This window comes from Asterias amurensis, chromosome 18 (assembly GCF_032118995.1).
Source record: "Asterias amurensis chromosome 18, ASM3211899v1".
Lineage (NCBI taxonomy): Eukaryota > Metazoa > Echinodermata > Asteroidea > Forcipulatida > Asteriidae > Asterias > Asterias amurensis.
In genome coordinates this window covers 14,221,212-14,234,449 of record NC_092665.1, presented here as the reverse complement: position 1 = coordinate 14,234,449, position 13,238 = coordinate 14,221,212, and the positions used below count along the sequence as shown (strand labels likewise).

Here is a 13,238-nt window from a genome sequence, read left to right as displayed (position 1 = left end):
GAGGGAAAACCTTGCATTCCTATCAAATTTGCCTACTGACTCACATTTTTGATTGCAAAATTAAAAAAAAAATTATCAATTTTAGGCCGATATTTTAAAAAATCACGAGGGGTAAGTCAAGCAATTTATCAATTTAAGATCAAAAGTTGAAAAATCACAAGGGTAAGTCCAGCAGTTTTATCAAATTTAGACATGTTAGACAAACAATTGCTAAAAAGTTTTTTTTCCAAAAAATTCACAAGGCTATAGCATTGTTTCTTTTTTTGAAAAAATTCACAAGGCCTTGTAATTTTTTTTGAGAAAAATTCACAAGGCTTTGTAACTTTTTTGAGAAAAATTCACAAGGCTATAGCCTTGTAACTTTTTTGAGAAAAATTCACAAGGCCTTGTAACTTTTTTTGAGAAAAATTCACAAGGCCTTGTATAGCCTTGTAACTTTTTTGAGAAAAATTTAAAAGGCCTTGTAACTTTTGTGAGAAAAATTCACAAGGCTATAAGCCTTGTAACTTTTTTGTGAAAAATTCACAAGGCTATAGCCTTGTAAATTTTTTTTTAAAAATTCACAAGGCTATAGACTTGTAACTTTGTTGAGAAAAATTCACAAGACTACAGCCTTAAAACCTTTTTTGAGAAAAGTTCTCAAGGCTATAGCCTTATAACTTTTTTGAGAAATATTCACAAGGCCTTGTAACCTTTTTGAGAAAAAATCACAACTGTAACTTTTTTGAGAAAAATTCACAAGGCCTTGTAACTTTTGTGAGAAAAATTCACAAGGCTTATAGCCTTGTAACTTTTGTGAGAAAAATTCACAAGGCTATAGAGAGGCTTTTTTGAGAAGGCTTTTTTTAGAAAAATTTACAAGGCTTGTAACTTTTTAAAGGAAAATTCACAACTGTGACTTTTGTGAGAAAAATTCACAAGGCTATAGCCTTGTAACTTTTTCTTGAAAAATTCACAAGGCCTTGTAAATTTTTTGAGAAATATTCACAAGGCCTTGTAACTTTTTTGAGAAAAATTCAAAAGGCTATAGCCTTGTAACTTTGTTTAGAAAAATTCACAAGGCTATAACTTTTTTGAGAAAAATTCACAAGGCTATATTCACAAGGCCTTGTAACTTTTTTGAGAAAAATTCACAAGGCTATAGCCTTGTAACTTTTTTGAGAAATATTCACAAGGCCTTGTAACTTTTTTGAGGAAAATTCACAAGGCTATAGCCTTGTAATTTTTTTGAGAAAAATTCACAACTGTAACTTTTTTGAGAAAAATTCACAAGGCCTTGTAACTTTTTTTCAGAAAATTCACAAGGCTATAGCATTGTTTCTTTTTTTGAAAAAATTCACAAGGCCTTGTAACTTTTTTTGAGAAAAATTCACAAGGCCTTGTAACCTTTTTGAGAAAAATTCACAAGGCTATAGCCTTGTAAATTTGTTGAGAAAAAATCACAAGGCCTTGTATAGCCTTGTAACTTTTTTGAGAAAATTTAAAAGGCCTTGTAACTTTTTTGTGAAAAATTCACAAGGCCTTGTAAATTTATTTTTAAAAATTCACAAGGCTATAGACTTGTAACTTTTTTGAGAAAAATTCGCAAGACTACAGCCTTAAAACCTTTTTTGAGAAAAATTCACAAGGCTATAGAGAGGCTTTTTTGAGAAGGCTTTTTTTAGAAAAATTTACAAGGCTTGTAACTTTTTAAAGGAAAATTCACAATAGCCTTGTAACTTTTTTGAGAAAAATTCACAACTGTGACTTTTGTGAGAAATATTCACAAGGCTATAGCCTTGTAACTTTTTCTTGAAAAATTTACAAGGCCTTGTAAATTTTTTGAGAAATATTCACAAGGCCTTGTAACTTTTTTGAGAAAAATTCACAAGGATAGCCTTGTAACATTTTTGAGAAAAATTGTAACTTTTTCTTGACAAATTCACAAGGCCTTGTAAATTTTTTGAGAAATACTCACAAGGCCTTGTAACTTTTTTGAGAAAAATTCACAAGGCTATAGCTTGTAACTTTTTTGAGAAAAATTCACAAGGCTATAGCCTTGTAACTTTTTTGAGAAATATTCACAAGGCTATAGCCTTGTAACTTTTTTGAGAAAAATTCACAAGGCTATAACTTTTTTGAGAAAAATTCACAGGCCTTGTAACTTTTTTGAGAAATATTCACAAGGCTATAGCCTTGTAACTTTTTTGAGAAAAATTCACAAGGCTATACATTTGTTGAAAAAAATTCACAAGGCTGTAGCCTTGAAACTTTTTTGAGAAAAATTCACAAGGCTAGTACCTTGCAACCTTTTTGAGAAAAATTCACAAGGCTATAAATGTTTTGAAAAAAATTCACAAGGCTATATATAGCCTTGTAACTTTTTTGAGAAAAATTCACAAGGCTAGTACCTTGTAACCTTTTTTGAGAAAAATTCACAAGGCTATGACCTTGTAACTTTTGTGAGAAAAATTCACAAGGCTATAGCCTTGTAAATTTATTTGAGAAAAATTCACAAGGCTAGTACCTTGTAACTTTTTTGAGAAAATGTCACAAGGCTATAGCCTTGTAACATTTTTGAGAAAATGTCACAAGGCTATAGCCTTGTAACATTTTTGAGAAAAATTCACAAGGCTATAGTCTTGTAACATTTTTGAGAAAAATTCACAAGGCTATAGTCTTGTAACTTTTTTGAGAAAAAATCACAAGGCCTTGTATAGCCTTGTAACTTTTTTGAGAAAATTTAAAAGGCCTTGTAACTTTTGTGAGAAAAATTCACAAGGCTATAAGCCTTGTAACTTTTTTGTGAAAAATTCACAAGGCTATAGCCTTGTAAATTTATTTTTAAAAATTCACAAGGCTATAGACTTGTAACTTTTTTGAGAAAAATTCACAAGGCTATAGCCTTGTAACTTTTTTGAGAAAAATTCACAAGGCTATAACTTTTTTGAGAAAAATTCACAGGCCTTGTAACTTTTTTGAGAAATATTCACAAGGCTATAGCCTTGTAACTTTTTTGAGAAAAATTCACAAGGCTATACATTTGTTGAAAAAAATTCACAAGGCTGTAGCCTTGAAACTTTTTTGAGAAAAATTCACAAGGCTAGTACCTTGCAACCTTTTTGAGAAAAATTCACAAGGCTATAAATGTTTTGAAAAAAATTCACAAGGCTATATATAGCCTTGTAACTTTTTTGAGAAAAATTCACAAGGCTAGTACCTTGTAACCTTTTTTGAGAAAAATTCACAAGGCTATGACCTTGTAACTTTTGTGAGAAAAATTCACAAGGCTATAGCCTTGTAACTGTTTTGAGAAATATTCACAAGGCTTTAGCCTTGTAAATTTATTTGAGAAAAATTCACAAGGCTAGTACCTTGTAACTTTTTTGAGAAAATGTCACAAGGCTATAGCCTTGTAACATTTTTGAGAAAAATTCACAAGGCTATAGTCTTGTAACTTTTTTGAGAAAAAATCACAAGGCCTTGTATAGCCTTGTAACTTTTTTGAGAAAATTTAAAAGGCCTTGTAACTTTTGTGAGAAAAATTCACAAGGCTATAAGCCTTGTAACTTTTTTGTGAAAAATTCACAAGGCTATAGCCTTGTAAATTTATTTTTAAAAATTCACAAGGCTATAGACTTGTAACTTTTTTGAGAAAAATTCGCAAGACTACAGCCTTAAAACCTTTTTTGAGAAAAATTCACAAGGCTATAGAGAGGCTTTTTTGAGAAGGCTTTTTTTAGAAAAATTTACAAGGCTTGTAACTTTTTAAAGGAAAATTCACAAGGCTATAGCCTTGTAACTTTTTTGAGAAAAATTCACAACTGTGACTTTTGTGAGAAAAATTCACAAGGCTATAGCCTTGTAACTTTTTTGAGAAATATTCACAAGGCTATAGCCTTGTAACTTTTTCTTGAAAAATTCACAAGGCCTTGTAAATTTTTTGAGAAATATTCACAAGGCCTTGTAACTTTTTTGAGAAAAATTCACAAGGATAGCCTTGTAACATTTTTGAGAAAAATTGTAACTTTTTCTTGACAAATTCACAAGGCCTTGTAACTTTTTTGAGAAAAATTCACAAGGATAGCCTTGTAACTTTTTTGAGAAAAATTCACAAGGCTATAGCCTTGTACTTTTTTGAGAAAAATTCACAAGGATAGCCTTGTAACATTTTTGAGAAAAATTGTAACTTTTTCTTGACAAATTCACAAGGCCTTGTAACTTTTTTGAGAAAAATTCACAAGGATAGCCTTGTAACTTTTTTGAGAAAAATTCACAAGGCTATAGCCTTGTAACTTTTTTGAGAAAAATTCACAAGGCTATAGCCTTGTAACTTTTTTGAGAAAAATTCACAAGGCTATAACTTTTTTGAGAAAAATTCACAAGGCCTTGTAACTTTTTTGAGAAATATTCACAAGGCTATACATTTGTTGAAAAAAATTCACAAGGCTGTAGCCTTGAAGCTTTTTTGAGAAAAATTCACAAGGCTAGTACCTTGCAACCTTTTTGAGAAAAATTCACAAGGCTATAAATGTTTTGAAAAAAATTCACAAGGCTATATATAGCCTTGTAACTTTTTTGAGAAAAATTCACAAGGCTAGTACCTTGTAACCTTTTTTGAGAAAAATTCACAAGGCTATGACCTTGTAACTTTTGTGAGAAAAATTCACAAGGCTATAGCCTTGTAACTTTTTTGAGAAATATTCACAAGGCTTTAGCCTTGTAAATTTATTTGAGAAAAATTCACAAGGCTAGTACCTTGTAACTTTTTTGAGAAAATGTCACAAGGCTATATAGCCTTGTAACTTTTTCTCAAAAAATTCACAAGGCTATAATTATAGCCTTGTAACTACTTTTGAGAAAAATTCACTTGTAACTTTTTTTAGCCTTGTAACTTTTTTTGAGAAAAATTCACAAGGCTTGTAACTTTTTTTGAGAAAAATTCACAAGGCCTTGTTGGTTCAAAATGAATTTAAATGAACTACAATTAGAGTAAATTTGTGCAAAGAGTTAGTTAGAGTGACGACCAGGCTTTCAGGGGACTCAAAGTCTGGCCTAAACCAGCGTGGTGATCACCCATTAGAACCCTTATAGGACTTGCCGTCCCGGTCCCTCCTTTACTCTCCCACACGGTAAATTCATCCACACCTAATTTGGGGATAGACATGACGGACCCCAATCCATTACTGGTGCAAGCAGTAAAAGTCATGTCCCTCTTGGTACGGGTAGGATTCGAACCGGTGTCCCAGCTCTGGATTGCACGCATTGGAACTATCCAGTGCACCGTGTCGCCACAGTGCCCGTTGGTGTTTGGAGATGATTTTAATACTACTTAAATAATACATTCCATGCGTCCAAGCAAAATAGAAAAAGACACTCATGGGGTTCGAACCCGGGTCTCGTAGCTCCCAGTCCATTGCGTATTGGTGTAGCTACGGAACTATTTGCTATTACTCAATAACAATAGTGAAATACAAAGTTTAACACGCCGGTATAAAGTTGGAATTGTTGAACATCTCCTGGACTTGGGGCAACCCGTTGGATTTTTTCGAAGTTGTTGGCCTAAAATTGATAAAATTACAAGGGGGCAAGTCCAGCTGAGTTTTATCAATTCTAGCCTAAAAGCTGAAAATACCACAATGGGTAAAACCAGCAGTTTTATCAATTTTAGGCCAACAACTTCGAAAAAATCACAAGGGGGTAAGTCCGGCAGTTTACTCCACCACGGCCGAAAATTTACAAATCTTTTGAGACTTTTGCATCATTATCTGTTGTGATGTGTCCAGTTGTTGTTGACCTATTTTTAAATAATACTGGGCCAACAGTAATCTACTTTCAAGGGCATGTCACTTAATACAGAAAACATGCCCGTAGAATGTAAGTCATATCAGAACACCTTGCCTTGGATCGGTCGAGTTGGTCTTCAGAAAAGTGTTTGTAACCGTTTGTTATAAAATGCGTATGGTTAGATGGATAATTTAAAAGTAGAATATAATGATCAACACAAAAATGCCTAAAATTAAAAACTGCGTGGTTTTCCTTTTACGTCGCGAAGAAACCCGGTCGGCCTTTTTGTGGAGTCAAAATTTTGACCCCCAAAAATGGCCGACCGTGTTAGTTAGCGACGTAAGAGAAAAACAGTGCAATTTTAAGGCATTGTGTGGATCGTTATTATTCTACTTTTAAACAATCTATCAAACCATAAACATTTCATAACAAACGGTTTCAAACACTTGTCAAAGACCAACTCGCCCGATCCAAGGCAAAGTGTTCCTTTTAACTAAAACAAATTGTCCAAATAAGTTGGGGAAAATAAAAGGGGGTAAAACTCTACACATTAATGATTTTCTATTTTTATTTTTGAATTCTTCATTTTATTTCATTTCTGCACACAAATTACAAGACTTTCAACTGTAGCAATTACCATTAGGCCTAACTAATCTTGAACATTCATTCCAAAAGTCACATACTGTCTAAAATTAAATTCAGTTAGTTATCAATGCAGATTCATACAAAAAATCTAACGTGTGGAAAATTCATTTCAAACTGCAATTTATTTTTTAATACCGTCGAAAAACGGGAGCGAGTAATCTCAATGCAGGAATAGGAACAGGAATACCCAGTCTGAGAAGCGTTACTGCAGTACGCTTCTCAGATTCAAATTTGGGAATACGAAAACTAATTTATTTGTAGTTTACTTACACTAGGGGGCCTACACATCACTTCGAAATGAAATGTTTCTATAACAATGCCTTATAATCGAAAGATGATGTTTAGGCTAGGCTTCTAACCATTTTTTTGTTTGGAGGAGTGTGAGGGTGAAATTATAAGTCAGTGGTATCACAATAACTACAGCAATAATAAGGTTAAACTTGTTTCATTTAATAATAATAACAGACCTACATGCATCAAATCAATTTTTACAAAGCGCAATTTGCACCTTATAACCAAAGAGATTTTCTACAACAATATAATAAGGAGTATTTTTAAGAATTACACTCAATATAAGAGTGAAGAAATTTCATTTTTTTAAAAAGCAACATTAATATTCGCTGTACAACATGAAAATGTCCAATATCCAATATTAAACTAGCTTTACTGACATATTGCATCGATAGGCAGTGGACACTGTTGGTAATTACTCAAAATAATTATAAACATAAAACCTCACTTGGTAACGAGTAATGGGGAGAGGTTGATAGTATAAAACAAGACTAGTCCTTACTCTTTGTGAATTCCACCCCAGGCAGGGTTGCCAATTTTATCAAACCAACTACTTGTACAATAGACCTTTATCACGCTGTGCCCATCTTGATTTTACTCCATTCCAACTCATTGTAACCAAACTGAGGCTGGATGGTGCCATGTTGGCGCAATGAATGTTAGCATGCATTACTGATATGGACATGACCAGGATGATGACAGCGTGATAAAGGTCTATATTGCATTGGAGTTTGATGGATTCAAGAAAAAACTATAATTTCTTTTTGAAGTATGGCAGACACAATAATGGCAGTGTGCTGTGGTTTGGTTTGTATACAGACGGATTTACCCAAGCCACATAGTGCAATTGAATTGTGTCCACCATATCTCAGTAACCAACTATCTATAAAAAAGGCTGTATCTGAATTAGTGGCTGTGGATACGGCTTAATCGTCACATGAGCATTTGTTAAAGTATGATATGAGGCTCATAGCAACAACTGCAGCCATAGCCACAGCCAGAAATTCAGATATGGCATAGGATGGTCCTCCCCTTAAGTGTCGTAGAGTAGGGCGCCATCAGTTGATGGGGAATCATCATTTGGGCCCAATTTCATAGAGCTGCTTCAGCAGAAAAAAGTAGCTAAGCAGAACAAAAATATGCTTACCAGAATAAGGCTACCAACCAAACAAACCATGCCACATGTAAATGGTTTGACTGGAATCCTGCTCATTTCTGCTTAGCAGACAATTGTTTATCAATATTTGTTGCTTAAGCAGCTCTATGAAGTTGGGCCCAGATTTGACAAAGTCTTTCTTCATTTGATGACAGTCCAAAAAAGCGTTGGTGTAAAACATCACTGCGTCATTTGTGACAGTTAAAACTTGTAGTGGAGAGGCATAGCGAGACTAGACAAGTCCTCAGTTCTCTGGTGGCTCACAAGTCCACAAAGCAGCGGTGATCGAAATCATTATGTCACCTGAACAATGCAAAGTTCTTCAGGTGTGTCGTCCATAAAATGGTGGTTATTCTCATCAACAACCATGACACTTTGTAAAAGTTAAAACTTGTAGCGAAGATTCATCTAGCTAGTCTTGACAAGTCCTTCATCTGGTGGCACACAAGTCCAAAAAGCAGCGGTGATCAAAATCATTACGTCAACGATGACGCAGTTCTTCAGGTGGTGTTAGTCCATAAAATGGTGTGTATCCTCAACAACCATGCCACTTTGTAAAAGTTCAAACCTGTAGCTAGACTTGACCCAGTTCTTTCTTCAAGAATTGTTGGTAACCTCCACATTCCTCAGTCACTTGAACGGTTGAACTTGAAGGGGAGAGTTATCTGGCTAGACTTGCCACAGTTCTCCTTCAGCTTTGGTGGGACTCAGTCCAAAATGTGTTGATGAGCCTCAGGAGGTCAAAGGTTGTTGTCTCAATCTGAGGTAGAAATTAAACAAAATTTCAAAGATGAGTTTTGAGAAATTATTTTCATTATGTAGCAGTTGCTTTGGGGATCAATCTACATGCTAGAATGTGTGCAAGAAATTCTCCTCCACTCCAATCTGTTCTTCATCTTCTTCAATATGCACAGAAAACAAGACTCAACATTCCAGGTTTAGTCGAACTTGTTGTGCTTTTTAAATTCTTCACTGACTATTAATTTGACTTCTTTAATTTTAATGAAGTTTTCCACCAGCTGTTGTTCGGTGTGTTTATGCATGGAGGTAGCTACATCCATGGTTTTTTAATGCAAGCTAAAGGTTGGGGTGGGATGAATGTATTCTTTCAAATCGATGACTTGAAACCCTCCAAATGTGCTAATTTGAAACGAGAACTCCTTTGCCAAATTTGTAGGATGAACCTTCTCTTCAGAGAGAAGATGTCTAACTTACCAAGTGGTCTGCGGTTGACTCTTTGCACCAAGTCCAGAAGTGGTAGTTATAGCCTCAACATCACGGCATTTGAACGGTTGGACTTGTAGTGGAGAGTCATCTGACCAACGTCTTGCCAAAGTTCTTCTTCGGCTGGAGGCGCCCGCTCGTCTCAACCTATGGTAGAAATTAAACAATGTTTTCACAGATGAGTTTTGATGAGTTATTTGGATTTCAAGTATCAGTTTATTTAAGGATAAATCTACTTGCCGACATGTGTGCAAGAAAATCCTCCGACAGCTCCAATCAGTTCGAATCCCACCGAGTATTATGTACGACAGTGCCTGTGATTTTTTTCACATAGCTCAGGAAAATACTGATGTAGGGTGCTGTTCACACATCAGTGAATATGGGTAAAGCCAAAATTAATATTCAAAGTTTTGTAAAAATCATCTGCCAAACTTGACCTCGTATTTACTGAAGTTTTCAACCAGTTAGTTTGTTTAATATAGAGTGCTTATTGCAAATTCAATGATTGAAACTCAATGATTGAAATGTCTTTCAAATCACAGTCTGAAACCTGCAAAGGTGCTCATTCTCCTTTATTATCCTCCTTTGGTTTTTTGATGATCGACCTTATCTTCAAGGAAAAGTTGTGGAATTAGTTTCGTCAAGCTTACCAATTAAGCAGTCTGTTATTGACCTGCTGCATGTGCAGCGATAGTCATCCAAATAGGTTCCAGTTGTAGGCAATCCTCCAGCGATGCTCAGGTCCAGTTGTAGTCGAAGAGACATCGCAATACTGAGAGAAATTAAGAAGGGACAGACGAATTTATCATAATTTTTCTAATTTGCATCGAGGATAAAAAATATTAATTTTGGTTTTACCTTTACACCGATTTGTGTTATAAAACTGACAGTGCACATATCGGTGAAAGGAAAATCTCAATTAATATTATTTAAAAAATCATTATGATAAATCACAAGAGCTTACTTTGTGTTTCAAAGGAGGAGTTTGGGTCTGCATTGGATTGACCTTGGTCTTTAGTGCTGATCATTCATGTTTGTTGTATTTTAATCTCAACTTGGCAAGTTAAATTTGTCCGCAAAGATTATCATCGAACCATTGAGCGATTTGTTGTATGGTACAAACACAAGGTCAAAGTTGTTTCCTGTGGTTATTGGCTAATCATTCAGACACTCTTCTGTTATTAGAATCTCAACTTGGTAACAACCACTGAGAGATTCACAATCTGTTTTTGTTTTTTGCAAAACAAAACTCATCTGAAAATATATCAATTAAATGTTGTAGGTTTGTTTGTGACCCTCCACATTTCTTGAGCGAGTTGTCACATGCAGTAGTTTCTCAACCAGTACCCTCTAATAAATGCAAAAGAGTGGAAGAACACTCTTTGAAGAGCCATATGAGGGACAACTCTTTTTCGGGTGGTCTTCCATTCTTTTAGATTGAAGTTTGCATCTTTTTGAGTGATTTTTTTTCACTCTGTCCTGGAGTCAGTGAATTGAAACCCCTCTAAAAGAATGAAATAACCACCACTCTTTTTAAGGAGCCATTTGAGGGACAACTCGAAATGTATAAAGAGTGGGTTTTTTCACTCTCTTACATTTAGAGAGTAACTTGTAACTTTATAACCTGATACATATTTACCAATCTTCGCATGACTTCGGTCCCTGCTGGTTTAGGCATAATCTCAGCGAAGACTTCAGCACAAAAGCTAATCATCATCTTGAGAAGTCTTGAAGAAGAAAACTTGATCTGCTTTTTGGAAAAAAAATTGTCTAGAAGTTTAGCATTTTGGAGTCATATTTATATTAGCCAAGGTCAGCTTGGTTTATTTGAGATAACCACAATACTTTACCAAGTCGATGTCATAATACAGCTGCCAACTGTGCAAATTGGCTCGCCAGAACGTCCTCTTTAGCAACAGACTGCGGGAAAACAAAAACAATGTAATTAGCCTTTGAAAACAATAAACGTTAACTGCCAAATCTGTGGAGATAAAAGGGTTAGGCTGTGGAGTAAACTTTGGTTATTTTTTATTTCCCACTTAAACCCCTGAGCAAGACACTTAATTATTATTAAGGGCAGAGATGGTTCTTGTGATTGGTTTAGCCGAGTAGCGCATAATAATTATTGTTGCACAGGCTGTATATACGACCCAGGGAGCTGAGATGGTTTAAGGAATGATTGAAGACCCAGTGACCAGGGGTAATGATATTGGAAGCCTTTGAGAAGCCCTCGGGTGTGAAAAGCGGTATATTATATAAAAACTGGTTATTATTATTATTATTATTACCCAATACTTTTACGAGATACTTTGCCTCAACCTTTGCTCCAAACTGCTGACCTCCAGCTGACCTCCAGTCACTCAGGGACATCGAGTCTTCATCTTCTAGTCAAGTTCTTTGCTTCTACTGTTGACAGCGTAGTGCTTAGTTTTGGTTCAAGACGGTATAATGTCATTTTATATATATTTATAGGGACTTGTTTTGTAACTGTCTGTAGGTGAAACTGCATGTTTCGAGTCACCGCATAGGAAATGAGAACGAGCATCTTGAATCAAGACTAAGTACTACGCCAGTCACAGGTTATATACTTTACCTCCTGCTGAGAAAGTAAGGTGTTAGTCTTATTTCTAGGCCTTTCTGTCTTACCATCATACTTACCTAACGGCATCACTGATGTCTTTCCCCCATCCATGCACGATCTCGTCTAGCCCTCATCATTCTCTCCTGGCACCAACTTCAGGGTTTGAATATTTTTTTTCGCATTTTTTATTTTTTTAATTTTTTTTATACATTTTGCCCGGCTTTGCTCGCAGCGCTTAGAAATAAGTGGTTTAGTTAATTGCAAGGACCCATATGAGCAATAATTTTTGTTTTGCATTTCGGTGGGACTATAGCTTTAAAAGAGCTTGTGTTTTTTATAAGATAGTCTCCTAATTTGTTTGTTTAGATCTAAATGAGCAAGTTTTACAGCAAATTTCTGTCTTTTTATTTTTTTTGTTGAACTAGAATATATAAGGAGTGATATAATGCTGATATTAGGAATATGTAAATAAGCCATTTACCTGATGTAAATAATATTATTTACTATACTCCTAAATCAAACATTAATCATCCATTGACTTGTTTAAAAAAAATATTATTATAATTCTCGATCTCAAAAACATTATTATTTCTTTCCTCAAAACCTTTCTTCTCTCTCATCGTCCATCGTTTTTATTTTTTACGGAATTAACTTCTTTCTTTGAATATTTTTTATTCGCACCACTCCAGGAGTAAAGAGTTTAGAATGGGTATCTGCAATTAGCCCTGTAGGCTTAAAACTGAGAGATTTGCATTTCGGGACTTGAGCTTTTAAAAAGCTTGTTTTCTCTTAAATACCCCCCCCCCCAACACCCACCCACCTCTTGAAATTACACTTTTATCTTTTGGGGCATGGGGTAAAGCTTAATTGCATATACATTATGTTATTTTATGTTCAAACACCTATTTCCTAGTTGAAAAAAATCTTCATTCAGATTTGATGCAATGCTGATATTAGGAATATGTAAATATTTATTTTAGCTTGTCTAAAATTATCTATTTACATTAATATTCCTAAATCGAACATTAACCATCAAATTAGCTTAGGCCCTATGTTGTTTAATAATTATTGTATTATTTTGTAATTTTGTCAAGGGCTTAATTAGTTGACAAATTTCTATATTAAGAATTGATGCAATGTTGATATTAGGAGTATTTAAATATTAATTTAAATATGTAAATTAGAATTTACATAAAATAAATTATTTATTTAATACTCCTAAGTCAAGCATAGGCTAAATAATCAAAATGAATGACGAGTGGACACAGGAATATTTGACAGCATAATTACTCAAACACAGATAAAAGTGCACAATCTATTTTTGTATTAATTAGTTTTTGTTTTTTACTTCATTTAAGAAAGAAATACTCATCATTTAAACAAAAGATATTATTGGTTGGATTTTGTACGCCTTTGTAAACATTACTCTTAATTGAAATAAACAATGTTAATAACAGAATTTATTAAACATGACAACTGACGAATTGAAGTAAACAACCACGGCAGAAATTTTCCAGTAAGACCAGTCTCCTAATTAAAAAGCATCATTGGCTTCGACCAATATGCCAATCAAGA

General features: G+C 34.3%; 1 long non-coding RNA gene across 1 annotated transcript; it reads right to left on the bottom strand.

The window, feature by feature from the left end:
• Window positions 1-7,035: 7,035 nt before the first annotated feature.
• LOC139950691 (uncharacterized) lies at window positions 7,036-11,592 on the bottom strand. The gene is made up of 4 exons (XR_011787686.1): window positions 10,722-11,592; window positions 9,733-9,854; window positions 9,074-9,229; window positions 7,036-8,618 (listed from the first exon to the last, which is right to left on the bottom strand). It is a non-coding gene; the product is annotated as an uncharacterized lncRNA (long non-coding RNA).
• Between the last annotated feature and the right edge of the window lie 1,646 nt (window positions 11,593-13,238).